The sequence below is a fragment of the Oncorhynchus clarkii genome, chromosome 1 (genome assembly GCF_045791955.1).
Source record: "Oncorhynchus clarkii lewisi isolate Uvic-CL-2024 chromosome 1, UVic_Ocla_1.0, whole genome shotgun sequence".
NCBI classification, from domain to species: Eukaryota; Metazoa; Chordata; class Actinopteri; order Salmoniformes; family Salmonidae; genus Oncorhynchus; species Oncorhynchus clarkii.
The window spans coordinates 14335488-14352468 of record NC_092147.1 but is presented as its reverse complement, the minus strand read 5'-3'; positions in this window follow the sequence as shown (position 1 = coordinate 14352468).

Here is a 16981-nt window from a genome sequence, read left to right as displayed (position 1 = left end):
GGAAAGAACTGAAAACTGCTGTTCACAAATGCTCTCCATCCAACCTCACTGAGCTTGAGCTGTTTTGCAAGGAGGAATGGGAAAAATGTTCAGTCTCTCGATGTGCAAAACTGATAGAGACATACCTCAAGCGACTTACAGCTGTAATCGCAGCAAAAGGTGGCGCTACAAAGTATTAACTTAAGGGGGCTGAATTATTTTGCACGCCCAATTTTTCAGTTTTTGATTTGTTAAAAAAGTTTGAAATATCCAATAAATGTCGTTCCACTTCATGATTGTGTCCCACTTGTTGTTGATTCTTCACAAAAAAATACAGTTTTATATCTTTATGTTTGAAGCCTGAAATGTGGCAAAAGGTCGCAAAGTTCAAGGGGGCCGAATACTTTCGCAAGGCACTGTATATAGGTCATGACAGGCACATATATAATAAGGTTTGATAGGCACATATACAATAAGTCATGTCATTCCAGTTGACATAAGCCTTCTATATAAAAAATAAAAATGTATTTCATGTGTTATGACATTTTAAGATGCAGGTTATGACACTAAGCCCGTTTTCATCCACAGAATATTCATGTGAAAATCTGTCGCCAATTGGATGGAAACCTAGCTACTGTTATGGATGCGTCATGATTTTGAACAACACTTCAAGTAAAGTGTTCCTGATTTGTTCTGCCCACTGCCAGGGAGACATGATTTCAACAACCACAAGATGCATTACACTGATGCTATTCACTACACTGGTGTCGGATGTAGGATGGCGCCTGTGACATATACACTGCTCAAAAAAATAAAGGGAACACTTAAACAACACAATGTAACTCCAAGTCAATCACACTTCTGTGAAATCAAACTGTCCACTTAGGAAGCAACACTGATTGACAATAAATTTCACATGCTGTTGTGCAAATGGAATAGACAACAGGTGGAAATTATAGGCAATTAGCAAGACACCCCCAATAAAGGAGTGGTTCTGCAGGTGGTGACCACAGACCACTTCTCAGTTCCTGTGCTTCCTGGCTGATGTTTTGGTCACTTTTGAATGCTGGCGGTGCTTTAACTCTAGTGGTAGCATGAGACGGAGTCTACAACCCACACAAGTGGCTCAGGTAGTGTAGCTCATCCAGGATGGAACATCAATGCGAGCTGTGGCAAGAAGGTTTGCTGTGTCTGTCAGCGTAGTGTCCAGAGCATGGAGGCGCTACCAGGAGACAGGCCAGTACATCAGGAGATGTGGAGGAGGCCGTAGGAGGGCAACAACCCAGCAGCAGGACCGTTACCTCCGCCTTTGTGCAAGGAGGAGCAGGAGGAGCACTGCTAGAGCCCTGCAAAATGACCTCCAGCAGGCCACAAATGTGCATGTGTCTGCTCAAACGGTCAGAAACCAACTCCATGAGGGTGATATGAGGGCCCGATGTCCACAGGTGGGGGTTGTGCTTACAGCCCAACACCGTGCAGGACGTTTGGCATTTTCCAGAGAACACCAAGATTGGCAAATTCGCCACTGGCGCCCTGTGCTCTTCACAGATGAAAGCAGGTTCATACTGAGCACATGTGACAGACGTGACAGTCTGGAGACGCCGTGGAGAACATTCTGCTGCCTGCACCATCCTCCAGCATGACCGGTTTGGCGGTGGGTCAGTCATGGTGTTGGGGTGGCATTTCTTTGGGGGGCCGCACAGCCCTCCATGTGCTCGCCAGAGGTAGTCTGACTGCCATTAGGTACCGAGATGATATCCTCAGACCCCTTGTGAGTCCATATGCTGGTGCGGTTGGCCCTGGGTTCCTCCTAATGCAAGACAATGCTAGACCTCATGTGGCTGGAGTGAGTTAGCAGTTCCTGCAAGAAGAAGGCATTGATGCTATGGACTGGCCCGCCCGTTCCCCAGACCTGAATCCAATTGAGCACATCTGGGACATCATGTCTCGCTCCATCCACCAACGCCACGTTGCACCACAGACTGTCCAGGAGTTGGCGGATGCTTTAGTCCAGGTCTGGGAGGAGATCCCTCAGGAGACCATCCGCCACCTCATCAGGAGCATGCCCAGGCGTTGTAGGGAGGTTATACAGGCACGTGGAGGCCACACACACTACTGAGCCTCATTTTGACTTGTTTTAAGGACATTACATCATAGTTGGATCAGCCTGTAGTGTGGTTTTCCACTTTAATTTTGAGTGTGATTCCAAATCCAGACCTCCATGGGTTGATACATTTGACTTCCATTGATTATTATTGTGTGATTTTGTTGTCAGCACATTCAACTATGTAAAGAAAAAAGTATTTAATAAGAATATTTCATTCATTCAGATCTAGGATGTGTTATTTTAGTGTTCCCTTTATTTTTGTTGAGCAGTGTACATGAGGGACTTGGTATAGTGAAGTGTGGGGACATGCTCTCCTGCAACAGAGGGGATAGTGTAACAATCCTAGGCTCTTTAAGATCTCCCCCAAGTCGACTTGACCCTATTGGAGCAGTGGTGAGACAGTTTGGCTAAGGCCTGGGTTAATAGGTTAATGAACAACTTTTACAGCATAAAAAACAAGTCCAGTAATCAATGGTCTCCCTTACACAAATGGATCTCCTACCACAAGAAATTCCACCTCACTGACCTCAGACTCTTTCAGGAGCTCATCAGCCTTCTGTTTCTCCATGTCCCCGTCGGCCAGTATCAGCTTCCGTCCATAGTCCTCCTAGGGTCAAAGATCATCACACTCAAAACACACAATGTCTTTGAATTTGCTTAAAAAACAGTGGTGTCATGTTATATGCAATAATGGATTCACTTTATCTGATGGCAACCTTTGTCCCCATTCTGCCAGCTTGAGCTGTTGTTTAGCAAACATACAGTGTGTGTCTATAAACTATGCAATTTGTGACCTTTACTCCATTTAAGAAAACACTAGGAGTGGGAACGATCACTGAAGCCGCAGTCTGTAAGATTTCCAGCCACTCACTTCAATGGTCATTTCAACTAAAGAAACTTGAATATAATGTCATACCAGTACTCTTGTTTTGATCTGAAACTAGAAGCAAAGTCAATAACGGGCACTTCAGAAGGGATTATACCCTGATGCAGTTATCACCTGCTCTGGACTACTTGAGGGCTGACTAAAAATCTTACATTTGGACTCATCAAACCAAAGGATAGATTTCCACTGGTCTAATGTCCATTTCTCATGTTTCTTGGCCCCAGCAAGTATCTTCTTATTGGTGTCCTTTAGTAGTGGTTTCTTTGCAGCAATTTGACCATGGAGTCCTGATTCACACAGTCTCCTCTGAACAGTTGATGTTGAGATGCATCTGTTACTTGAACTCTGTGAAGCATTTATTTGGGCTGCGATTTCTGAGGTTGGTAACTAATGAACTTGTCCTCTGCAGCAACGCTAACGCTGTGTCTTCCTTTCCAGTGGCGGTCCTCATGAGAGACAATTTCATCATAGCACTTGATGGCACTTCAAGAAACTTTCAAAATTCTTGAAATGTTCAGGATTAACTGACCTTCATGTCTTAAAGTAATGATGGACTGTCATTTCTCTTTGCTTATTTGAGCGGTTCTTGCCATAATATGGACTTGTTCTTTTACCAAATAGGACTATCTTCTGTATACCACCCCTACCTTGTCACAACACAACTGATTGGCTCAAAGCGTTAATAAGGAAAGAAATTCCACAAATTAACTTGTAACAAAGCACACCTGTTAATTGAAATGCATTCCAGGTGACTACCAAGTACAGCCAAGAGTGTGCAAAGCTGTCATCAATACAACTACTACTACTACTACTACTAGGAAGAATCTCAAATTTGTTTAACACTTTTTTGGTTACTACATGATTCCATATGTGCTATTTCATAGTTTTGATGTCTTCACTACTAATCTACAATGTAGAAAATATAAACAAATTAAGAAAAACCCTTGAATGAGTAGGTGTCCAAACTTTTGACTGGTACTGTACGTCTTGACTCAAAATATTATTGATTTTACAACAGAGTTGCATGTCTTCCTGCAATGTGGCCACTTTCCAGCCGTCATTAGAACAGTCAGACAACGCTGGATCGTCAGGTATAGTAGGCACAGGTTGCATATTTGGATTGTTTATAATAAGTATAAACGCACAAAGTTATGCGATTGTTAACGGCATGTATGAAGATCATACAACCACAGTGCAGAGTGCATGTTGTCATTGCTCACCAAATATACACATATTTCACTTTCTAAAGTCACTAAGCCTAGTCAGACGAGATCATGGGGTTGTGATTTGATCTGATTGTAGAGACTATAGTGAAAGTAAAAAGGATACAGTTGTCAATGTTCCAGCCCAAGTCTAGCTCTGGAACTGGGCCCCACGTACCAGAGGAGGCTGCTGAGGGGAGGACGGCTCGTAATAATGGCTGGAACGGAATAAATGGAATGGCATCAAACACATGGAAGCCATGTTTGATGTAAACTCAGCAAAAAAAGAAACGTCCCTGTCTCAAAGATAATTCGTATTAATCCAAATAACTTCACAGATCTTCATTGTAAAGGGTTTAAACACTGTTTCCCATGCTTGTTCAATGAACCATAAACAATTAATGAACATGCACCAGTGGAACAGTCGTTAAGACACTAACAGCTTACAGACGGTAGGAAATTAAGGTCACAGTCATGAAAACATAGGACACTAAAGAGGCATTTCTACTGACTCTGGAAAACACAAAAAAGAAAGATGCCCTGGGTCCCTGCTCATTTGCGTGAACGTGCCTTAGGCATGCTGCAAGGAGGCATTAGGACTGCAGATGTGGCCAGGATAATAAATTGCAATGTCCGTACTGTGAGACGCCTAAGCCAGCGCTACAGGGAGACAGGACGGACTGCTGATCGTCCTCGCAGTGGCAGACCACGTGTAACAACACCTGCACAATCCCATTGAGCATGTCTGGGACCTGTTGGATTGAAGGGTGAGGGCTAGGGCCATTCCCTCCAGAAATGTCCGGGAACTTGCTTCACGATGGGAACCGTGGAAGATTGGGGTAACATATCACAGCAAGAACTGGCAAATCTGGTGCAGTCCATGAGGAGGAGATGCACTGCAGTACTTAATGCAGCTGGTGGCCACACCAGATACTGACAGTTAATTTTGATTTTGACCCCCCCTTTGGTCAGGGAAACATTATTCAATTTCTGTTAGTCACATGTCTATGGAACTTGTTCAGTTTATGTCTCAGTTGTCAAATCTTGTTATGTTCATACAAATATTTACACATGTTAGTTTGCTGAAAATAAACATTTGACAGTGAGAGGACGTTTCTTTTTTTGCTGAGTTTATTTGATAACATTCCTCTTATTCCACTCCAGCCATTTCCACGAGCCCATTCTCCCTAATTATGGTGCCACCAACCTCCTGTGCCACAGAGTTCCTCTAATCCACATGTCAAACTCATTCCATAGCGCCTCCCTTGTGCTTGATTGATGAATTAAGGTCACTAATTAGTAAGTAAGTAAGTATCTCCCCTCACCTGATTGTCTAGGTTTTACTTGAAAGGAAAAAACAAAAACCAGCATACACTAGGCCCTCCATGGAATCAGTTTGTGGCTGGAAAGCGATGACCGTAAGATGACGGAAGCAGAAGTGTTGTTTGAAGATGAAAGGACGTCCAGTACAGCTAGCGAGAGAGATGAGTGGACAACATTAAAGTCCAAGAATGGAAGAAAAAGGCTAAAATGGTTGTGGAAAATTAGTGATGAATCATTGCTTGTTGGAGTACTTTTTTGGATAAAGATGTTTATTTGAAGAAAGATGTTAATTTGGATCAAGATGTTTATTTTGGATAAAGATGTTTATTTGGATCAAGATGTTTATTTGGATAAAGATGTTTATTTGGATCAAGATGTTTATTTGGATAAAGATGTTTATTTGGATAAAGATGTTTATTTGGATAAAGATGTTTATTTGGATCTATTTGGATCAAGATGTTTATTTGGATCAAGATGTTTATTTGGATAAAGATGTCTATTTGGAGAAAGATGTTTATTTGGATCTAGATGTTTATTTGGATCTAGATGTTTATTTTGATCTAGATGTTTATTTGGATAAAGATGTCTATTTGGAGAAAGATGTTTATTTGGATCTAGATGTTTATTTGGATCAAGATGTTTATTTGGATCAATATGTTTATTTGGATCAAGATGTCTATTTGGATAAAGATGTCTATTTGGATAAAGATGTCTATTTGGATAAAGATGTTTATTTGGATCAAGATGTCTATTTGGATAAAGATGTCTATTTGGAGAAAGATGTTTATTTGGATCTAGATGTTTATTTGGATCTAGATGTTTATTTTGATCTAGATGTTTATTTGGATAAAGATGTCTATTTGGAGAAAGATGTTTATTTGGATCTAGATGTTTATTTGGATCAAGATGTTTATTTGGATCAATATGTTTATTTGGATCAAGATGTCTATTTGGATAAAGATGTCTATTTGGATAAAGATGTCTATTTGGATAAAGATGTTTATTTGGATCAAGATGTCTATTTGGATAAAGATGTCTATTTGGAGAAAGATGTTTATTTGGATCTAGATGTTTATTTGGATCAAGATGTTTATTTGGATAAAGATGTTTATTTGGATAAAGATGTTTATTTGGATCTATTTGGATCAAGATGTTTATTTGGATCAAGATGTTTATTTGGATCAATTTGGATAAAGATGTTTATTTGGATAAAGATGTCTATTTGGATAAAGATGTCTATTTGGATAAAGATGTCTATTTGGAGAAAGATGTCTATTTGGAGAAAGATGTTTATTTGGATCAAGATGTTTATTTGGATAAAGATGTTTATTTGGATAAAGATGTTTATTTGGATAAAGATGTTTATTTGGATCAAGATGTTTATTTGGATCAAGATGTTTATTTGGATAAAGATGTTTATTTGGATAAAGATGTTTATTTGAATCAAGATGTTTATTTGGATAAAGATGTTTATTTGGATAAAGATGTTTATTTGGATAAAGATGTTTATTTGGATAAAGATGTTTATTTGGATCAAGATGTTTATTTGGATCAAGATGTTTATTTGGATAAAGATGTTTATTTGGATCAAGATGTTTATTTGGATCTAGATGTTTATTTGGATCAAGATGTTTATTTGGATCAAGATGTTTATTTGGGAAACCCTTTTGAAGCCATAAGGATGGTGAAGGCGGCGTTGGAAAAAGTGGATATAGTCAAAGTAACCAGGAGTAATATGGTGTGTATCTAAACAGCAAAGGGATTGTGCATTGTGCCTCACGAAATGATCGACGCATGAAGTGAACAGCTTTGATTTTCAGAGCAGGGCACCAGTAAAATGTGTTATCTCTGGCATCGGTTGGACAATAATAATCAATATCTTTGGGAAAAAATTCCAGGAGTAGTTAATGTACGTCGCTTGACTGGTTTGGAGGGAAAAGGGAGCTAAGAGTATCTGTATTATTGATGTTTGATGAGTATTTATCGCCGTAAGAGCGTTCATGCAAAACCTGATGCAATGAAAGAAGTGTAAAAAGTTTGGTCATGTGTTAAGTGTTTACAGAGGGAAGGAATATGTTTTTGAAAAGTCTGAATTTAAAATGTTGCAACTTTGGTGGGGATCATATTTCCCGAATTCCCCGAGTGCCCTGTTAGGGTGAAAGGGGTTGAGGTGTCAAGGATCAAGGCTGTACAGCAAATCTCCTATGTGGAGGCAGTGAAGAGCATTGAGAGGGCAAGAGGCCACAGCAAATGTTATACTTCAATCAAGTGATCTGGATACACTTATTGTGAAAAGGTGATTTTTGTAGCATTTCTAGTCACAGTTATTAATTGTACTGCACAAGTGTCCAAGAAGTCCAAGAAGCTGGACATTATATCTGCAGCAGAGAAGGTTTTGGGCCTCCAAGACTTAACGGCAGAAGCACTGCCAGGAAATGTCCTGCCATCACAGAATCCTTCTGAGCCTGTGTCGGGACCTGATTAAAACATAAAACCAGGCTGATTTAGTTTAATATTTAATTACTGATAGTTTGTAAGGAATTTAAATATTTTACCCCACATTTGTTCCTTTTTGGATCATTATTATCCACCTGTACAGTAGGTGGCGAAATGCACATATAATTGTTGCAAACACCATTATACCAAAAGGGAAGAAGAGTTTGAGGCCCCTGCTCTAATCTGACTGGAATGTGTTTGGAGTTTAGATTCTAGTTGATTCATTGTATTCTAGGTCATTCGTGTATTGTAAAACTATACCCAGTAAGCAGAACTTTTATGGGGCTGGTTCAGGCAATACCCAAGCTCTTGCATCAGTGTAGCCTACAGTGTAAACAAAGATGCCTAGAGATAATGTGGAAAAGACCTGTAATCCAATCTCCTTCCCTTCAATAAAGTATTTGACATTATCTGACCACGTTTCATTAAATCAATATATTGTTCAGAGAAATGCAGCATTTTGGCACCAAATGGAGAACTTTGGTAATGAAAACCTAGATTTAGAGAAAGGGTTTGAGACCAACATGCAGGCCAACAGTGAAGGGGTTTGCGGGCCCCATCTTGTCTCTACACAACAGCTCTTTCAATGACCTGCTTTGAATGAACAGGGTGAGTGAGGCACTACCATTGTGCTGGGATGGGGAAGCAGAGTGTGTTTCCTAAACCTCCAGTCTTGGACTCATTTGCCAGCGTTTCAGCCAACACATAATCCATGAAAGTGACAAAATGTACAGTAAACAGGGGTTAACTCTCACAAGATCAGAGTGTGATATCACTGACACCAAGTGAGGGAATTACGACTATTTTATGATCTATTTGAAGACATATGAAACCTGATCTGGTGAGATTGCTTCCATGTAGGCTTCCTACATGTTGAGCATTTTGGCACCAAATGGAGAACTTTGGTAATGAAAACCTAGATTTAGAGAAAGGGTTTGGTTGAAGGAAGAGCGACAGAGGCCAGTCATACAACTGCCTGTAAAGATCGTCTAGAGCTGATAGCCTGCCATTGTGTGCAGAAACAAATAAAAGGTATTATCAGGACTGTCTGGGGAAGAGTTCTGTGGTGTAAATTAAATGAACACCAATTTAAAAAGATCAGATATTTTTATCTTCCATCTCGAAAAACAGGAAAAAGAGGACAGGTGACTTCATGTGATGAAGGTGGTTTCTATTTATTAGAAGCTACTCAATCAAGACTGCAAACTGAGTTTTGGGGTTAGTTAAACACACCATTCAGTCACATATTCATTCACAGGTTTTTTTCAATCAATGTGGATTTTGGTTTCACTCTAAGCATTGTTTTGCTGAGGACACGCATCCAAACGTACATCTTTGAAGACCAAGGTTGGATTTCTCTAGAAACCTAATTTCCCGGCTTGATTAAATGGGCCCCTTAATTGAATGTGGTATTATAGATCTAACAGTTAAAGTGAGAGTTGAAAGAATTGGAACACATCCCCTAACTCTAGGGCATTAACCATCTGGTCCACCAATGAACCATTTGGTAAAAGGTTGTTATTTGAATAGCGTGTCAAATTATTTTGTTTCTTTGTGATTCAAGTTACTAATTGAAACATGGTTGTCAATATGTAATTTCCTTTAAATAAAGTTAATTTAAAAAATTGTTTTATTGTATTTCCTGTCGGACATCAGCCTCTCCATCAGCGTGATCAAGACAAAGGAGATGATTGTGGACATAGGAAAAGGAGGACTGAGCATGCCCCCATTCTCATCGACGGGACCGTAGTGGAGCAGGTTGAGAGCTTCAAGTTCCTTGGTGTCCACATCACCAACAAACTTTCATGGTCCAAACACACCAAGACAGTCATGAAGAGATCCTCAAAAGGTTTTACAGCTGCACCATCGAGAGCATCCTGATGGGTTGCATCACTGCCTGGTATGGCAACTGCTCGGCCTCCGATCGCAAGGTACTACAGAGGGTAGTATATACGGTCCAGTACATCACCGGGGCCAAGCTTCCTGCCATCCAGGACCTCTATACCAGGCGGTGTCAGAGGAAGGCCCTAAAAATGATCAAAGACTCCAGCCACCAAAGTCAGACTGTTCTCTCTGCTACCGCACGGCAAACGGTACCGATGCACCAAGTCTAGGTCCAAGAGGCTTCTAAACAGCTTCTAACCCCAAGCCTTAAGACTTGAACATCTAATCAAATGGCTACCCAGACTATTTGCATTGCCCACCCCCTCTTTTACACCATTGCTACTCTGTTATTATCTATGCATAGTCACTTTAAATATGTACATATTACCTCAACTAACCGGTGCCCCCGCACATTGACTCTGTACTGGTACCCCCTGTATATAGTCTCGCTATTGTTATTTTACTGCTGCTCTTTAATTACTTGTTTGTTTCATTTCTACCTCTTATTTTTAAAACTGCGCTGTTGGTTTGGGGCTTGTAAGTAAGCATTTGTATTCGGGGCATGTGACAAATAAAATTTGATTTGATCTACTTCACATTTTTTTACTTTGTTTCTAGCATAACATCAGAATGATTTGTTTTACCTTAAAGGTGAGGAATTAAATACTGTATATTTCGTAATGAGGTGAAAGAAAATGATTTCCTTAAGGGCTTGACAGTGCTTCTTCCTTGCCATTTGTAAAGGTCCAAAAAGAGCCCGGCAGCAGACATTGTACATGGCAAAAGGAGCTCACTGAACCCTGGCAATGGGATTTGAGGCATGCCCGGATCTCTCTCTTTCTCCCTCTGCCCATTCCAACACTGCCTGCCACCCCAGCCTGTTTCCTGCTTCCCAGCAGTTTCCTGGGAAACTTCACCCGGCCAGCATCTGAAAACAATTTGGTTCTTAATGAGAATTTACTTCACACAAGTGGTGTGGGAAAATGGGGGGGTGAAAGAGAGGGGGAGAGATGATGGAAAGAGGAATTGAGTTCTGCTACACTCAACATGGACTGCCCTGTGCCTGTTTATGTACAGTACTTGAAGGAATAATGTCTGGACCACGGTGTTCTTTTTCTATTAGAGCAGCAGTTTTGATGCTTCTCGGCTCCTAATACTCTGCAATGATGCTCTTTTCCTTATGAAGTATAATAGATGTGTTGCTTTGTCTCTCCTTATAATTGTACCGGAAAAATGGGTAGATGATGTGATACACTTTTGAAGCGTGCCACTCTTCTCTGTCTAATATTAGGTATCTAGGCGTACCAAGCTATCAGCTCTACCTAATTCACCTAATATTGCAAGACTCTCTGATTAACCCTTCAAGTGGTAAACAGCCTGGCTCTCCCCTGGCACCGCTCCTCCCCAAACCTGCGATTGGGGCCCAATTAATGGCTGTGGTTGTTGTTTTAGTGGCTGATTATGTAATGGCATTCTGTGCTCCTCTGAGCGGATTCCGTCTGCCAGCTTTCACTGGAACTCTGTTGTCCTGTGCTCCCTTTTCTCTCCCGTTTTGTTTGAGTCCAGTCAGCCAGCTTTCACTGGAACTCTGTTGTCCTGTGCTCCCTTTTCTCTCCCGTTTTGTTTGAGTCCAGTCAGCCAGCTTTCACTGGAACTCTGTTGTCCTGTGCTCCCTTTTCTCTCCCGTTTTGTTTGAGTCCAGTCAGCCAGCTTTCACTGGAACTCTGTTGTCCTGTGCTCCCTTTATTGTATTTCCTGTCGGACATCAGCCTCTCCATCAGCGTGATCAAGACAAAGGAGATGATTGTGGACATAGGAAAAGGAGGACTGAGCATGCCCCCATTCTCATCGACGGGACCGTAGTGGAGCAGGTTGAGAGCTTCAAGTTCCTTGGTGTCCACATCACCAACAAACTTTCATGGTCCAAACACACCAAGACAGTCATGAAGAGATCCTCAAAAGGTTTTACAGCTGCACCATCGAGAGCATCCTGATGGGTTGCATCACTGCCTGGTATGGCAACTGCTCGGCCTCCGATCGCAAGGTACTACAGAGGGTAGTATATACGGTCCAGTACATCACCGGGGCCAAGCTTCCTGCCATCCAGGACCTCTATACCAGGCGGTGTCAGAGGAAGGCCCTAAAAATGATCAAAGACTCCAGCCACCAAAGTCAGACTGTTCTCTCTGCTACCGCTCTCCCGTTTTGTTTGAGTCCAGTCAGCCAGTGGCAAATTGTCCTTGCAGTGAGGGGCAATATGGTTGGACTGTGTTCTGGTGAGTGTCCTCCTCACACACATGAACATTAACTATTTCCCAGTCCTTAGCCCCTTGGTTAAATCTACTATAACTCAGCATCGGGAGGACTTTCAGAGTAAAGGTGCAACTTGTTTTGTATCCCAAAAAGGATAGGAGTCAAATCAAATCAAATCAGAGTCAGAGAGGGGATGGGGAGAGATGTGTAGAGAAAGTGAGATACAGTGTGGACTAAAAGAGAGTGGGTGTAAATATGCTATTTGAATGTGGCTGTTTGGAGACATTGTATTAAAAATAAGTTCCCAATCTTATTTTAATATAATATATGCCACTTGGCAAATGCTTTTATCCAAAACCACTTACAATTATGCGACCCCACTGGAATAGAACCAATAACCTTGGCCTAGCCAGCAGGCATCACTGCCCACATGTCAACATGACAGTGCAGTATAACAATTAGAATTCGTAGAAACAAATTTAGCACAAACGACAAGCAACTAATATAAACAGCAGGAAGGCTGCCTTGTATTCCTACGCTCTTATATGGGCATGAAACGACTAGTTTCCTCCACTGGCAGCAGTCAGACCTCTCCCACATCTCACAGTGTCCCCTATGTCAGGTAGATGTTGCTGACTGTGAACCAGATACTGTATGTCAGGGGAATTGTCAAGAATGTGTTTCTTTAGACCTGGTCTGTTGTCATAGCACCCCGATGCCCTCAACAACCCCCAAGGCTCACACTGGAGAGAAACCTGCTCTTGAAATGGTGGAAGTGGTATTGTAACATGGAAATTAGGGTAGAAGACCAGTCTTATCACTGGAACCATGGAGACAACATTTTTGTCTCAGACTAAGAGAAAAGTGGATGGAGTACTTCACCAGTTGAAGCATTCCTGGTGGCAGGTAGCCTAGTGGTTAAGAGCATTGGGCCAGTAACCAAAAGGTTGCCGGTTCAAATCCCTGAGCCAACTTGGTGAAAAATATATGTCTGTGCCCTTGAGCAAGGCACTTAAATCCTAATTGCTCCTGCAAGTCATTCTGGATAAGAACATCTGCTAAAAATAAAAACTACATTTTATTAATGAGCCTTAGTGAATTATAAAAATAACTAAGTGAAATATGACAACGATTATTTCGACCAAATGCATTTCATTGGACTGACGAGCAATGTTCATGGCAGGATAACCATGTTTCAGCAATGAGACAAAACTGTTGGACTTAGAAAAGTCCTTACACACGCATATCATAACACATATCCTAACGACGGATAAACCCAACATGCAAACAATGGAAGGTCAATGTGAGAGGTGACAAAGCTGTTCGCTATGTGGATGACTACCAGGAGAAAACACCTTTACAATTGCATCCCTGAAACTACGAGAGGAATTCAATGCATTTCCAGAAATGGGATGTACAGACGAGAATGTCTAATTTCCTGGTGACATCCAGGCTTCCTGTCAGTAGCGTGTCCTGTCAGTAGTGTGTCCTAACCCACAGTGATACATACATCGTTCTCCAACAATTGTAGGGTACACACATGGACTCAGTTCAAAGGAAAAAGATGGAGAGGTGAGTTTGCAATTGCAAAATGTGACAACCTAAATATGGCTCTGGTAACAATGGGATGTTCTCTGGGCAATTGATCAAAAAGATGAGGGGACGAGGCAGTGAGTAGTGAGTAGTTCAGGCCATATCTTTACTGTAACCTAACGCCATTTAGCTGGTGTTGACTAATAGCATCCAGCCATACATTCCTTAGTAGGGTTTTTAATATGCTATAACCAGATGTTTTTACACCTGGATCTCCTGAAAATAAAAAGGTTAACACTACATTATGGGCATTCGGAAATGTTTGAGGCCGCACAAATTTCCCAACTTCAGGAGTAAATGAATGCTAACAGTGAAAATATACACTGTACAAAAATATAAATGCAACATGTAAAGTGTTGGTCTCATGTTTCATGAACTGAAATAAAAGATCCCAGAAATGTTCCATACGCACAAAAAGCTTATTTCTCTCATTTTTTGCACAATGTGTTTACATCCCTGTTAGTGAGCATTTCTCCTCTGTCAAGATAATCCATCCACCTGACAGGTGTGTCATATCAAGAAGCAGATTAAACAGCATGATCATTACACAGGTGCACCTTGTCATGGGAACAATAAAAGGCCACTCTAAAATGCGCAGTTGTGTCACAGAACACAATGCCACTGATATTTCAAGTTGAGGGAGCGTGCAATTGGCATGCTGACTGCAGGAATGTCCACCAGAGCTATTGCCAGATAATTTCATGTTCATTCCTCGACCATAAGCAGCCTCCAGCGTCGTTTTAGAATTTGGCAGCACGTCCAACTGGTCTCGCAACCACTTGTATGGCATCGTTTCGGCGAGCAGTTTACTGTGTGCCCTATGGTGGCGGTGGGGTTATGTATGGGCAGGTATAAGCTACGGACAACGAACACAATTGCATTTTATCGATGGCAATTTGAATGCACAGAAATACTGTGACAAGATCCTGAGGCCTATCGTGAGGCCATTTGAAATCTATAGATTAGGGTAAAAAAATATGCAGGTTGATTTAAAAGCTGTAGCCAGCCAATGTTGTGCAAACCTTGCAGTGACACAAAGCGTCTAGTGAATCTGGCCCTATAGGTAAATGAGCCTGTATGGTTGTGATTGAGCAGGGTAGAGTAGTGTTTGATAGCAGACCCCAGTCTGTGGGTGAATCCCTGTAGAATTGCCCTCTCGTTCTCTGGGCTCCTCTTAGCATTCATTGAAGCACAGTGTTCAAGTCCACGGGGCCTGAATGAGCCCCCTTTGTGCAGTAATTGGAGATGGTTCTGTTGGGGCTAACAATGAAGTGCTGGGCCTCCCCTCCTTCTCCCCATCTCCTTCCCCTCTTTCTCTTCACCGCTGTCATTCTCATCACGTTCTCCAAACACTCTGCTCCAACAATTGTGTAACTTTTTGCATAAATGCATATAAACAAACAGAGCACGAATATCTGGGATTGATTTATGTTTTTTGGGAAAATAACTTTCTCAAAGTCCTTGACATTGTTTCCTTTGAGCACTTGTGAACCTATTTCTCTAGCTGCTAAATACTGCAGATATTTGCAGGTACAATGCATTCAAAAGTATTCAGACCCCTTGACTTTTTCCACATTTTGTTACGTTACAGCCTTATTCTAAAATGGATTAAATACAACATTTTACTCAATCTACACACAATACCCCATAATGACAAAGCAAAAACTGTTTTTTTATTTTTGCAAATGTATTAAAAATAAAAAACACTGAAATATCTTACTTACGTAAGTATTTGTAAACCCTTTGCTATGAGACTCGAAATTGAATTGAGTTCAGGTGCATCCTGTTTCCATTGATCCTCCTTGAGATGTTTCTACAACTTGGTTGGAGTCCACCTGTGGTACATTCAATTGATTGGACATGATTTGGAAAGGCACACACACCTGTCTATATCAGGTCCCACAGTTGACAGTGCATGTCAGAGCAAAAACCAAGCCATGAGATTTAAGGAATTGTTCGTAGAGCTCCAAGACAGGATTGTGTCGAGGCACAGATAGATCTGGGGAATGGTACCAAAAAATGTATGCAGCATTGAAGGTCCACAAGAACACAGTGGCCTCCATCATTCTTAAATGGAAGAAGTTTGGAACCACAAATAATCTTCCGGGAGCTGGCCGCCCGGCCAAACTGAGCAATCGGGGGAGAAGGGCCTTGGTCAGGAAGGTGACCAAGAACACTATGGTCACTCTGACAGAGCTCCTGAGGTCCTCTGTGGAGATGGGAGAACCTTCCAGAAGGACAACCATCTCTGCAGCACTCCACCAATCAGGCCTTTAGGGTAGAGTGGCCAAACGAAAGCCACTCCTCAGTAAAAGGCACACGACAGCCTACTAGGAGTTTGCCAAAAGGCACCTAGAGGACTCAGACCATGAGAAACAAGATTTCCTGGTCTGATGAAACCTAGATTAAACTCTTTGTCCTGAATGCCAAGAGTCACATCTGGAGACAACCTGGCACCATCCCTACGATGAAGCATGGTGGTGGAGGCAGCATCATGCTGTGGGGATGTTTTTCAGCGGCAGGGACTGGGAGACTAGTCAGGATTGAGGGAGAGATGAACGGAGCAAAGTACAAAAGAGATCCTTGATGTAAACCTGCTCCAGAACACTCAGGACCTCAGACTGGGGTGAAGGTTCACCTTCCAACAGGATAACGACCCTAAGCACACAGCAAAGACAATGCAGGAGTGGATTTGGGACAAGTCTCTGAATGTCCTTGAGTGGTCCAGCCAGAGTTCGGACTTGAACCCGATCGAACATCTCTGAAGAGACCTGAAAATAGCTGTGCAGCGATACTCCCCATCCAACCGGACAGAGCTTGAGAGGACCTGAATTGAAGAATGGGAGAAACTCCCCAAATACAGGTGTGCCAAGCTTGTAGCATTATACCCAAGAAGACTCGAGGCTGTTATAGCTGCCAAAGGTGCTTCAACAAAGTACAGAGTAAAGAGATATTTATCTAAATGTGATAAAGTTTTCTATTTTTTTAAATTGTGTAAAAATGTATGAATACCTGTTTTTGCTTTGTAAATATGGGGTATTGTGTGTAGATTGATGAGGAAAAAAATATATTCAATACATTTTAGAATAAGGCTGTAAAATGTGGAAAAAGTCAAGGGATGTGAATACTTTCCGAATGCACTTTGTATATAGCCTATTTCTGCTACAGCTGAATAAACATCAAGAGAATCCATAGGTTCCTGTCCAATTTCTGGTCAAGTGCTTTTCCCACCTTCATACATTATGCAAACAGGATCTG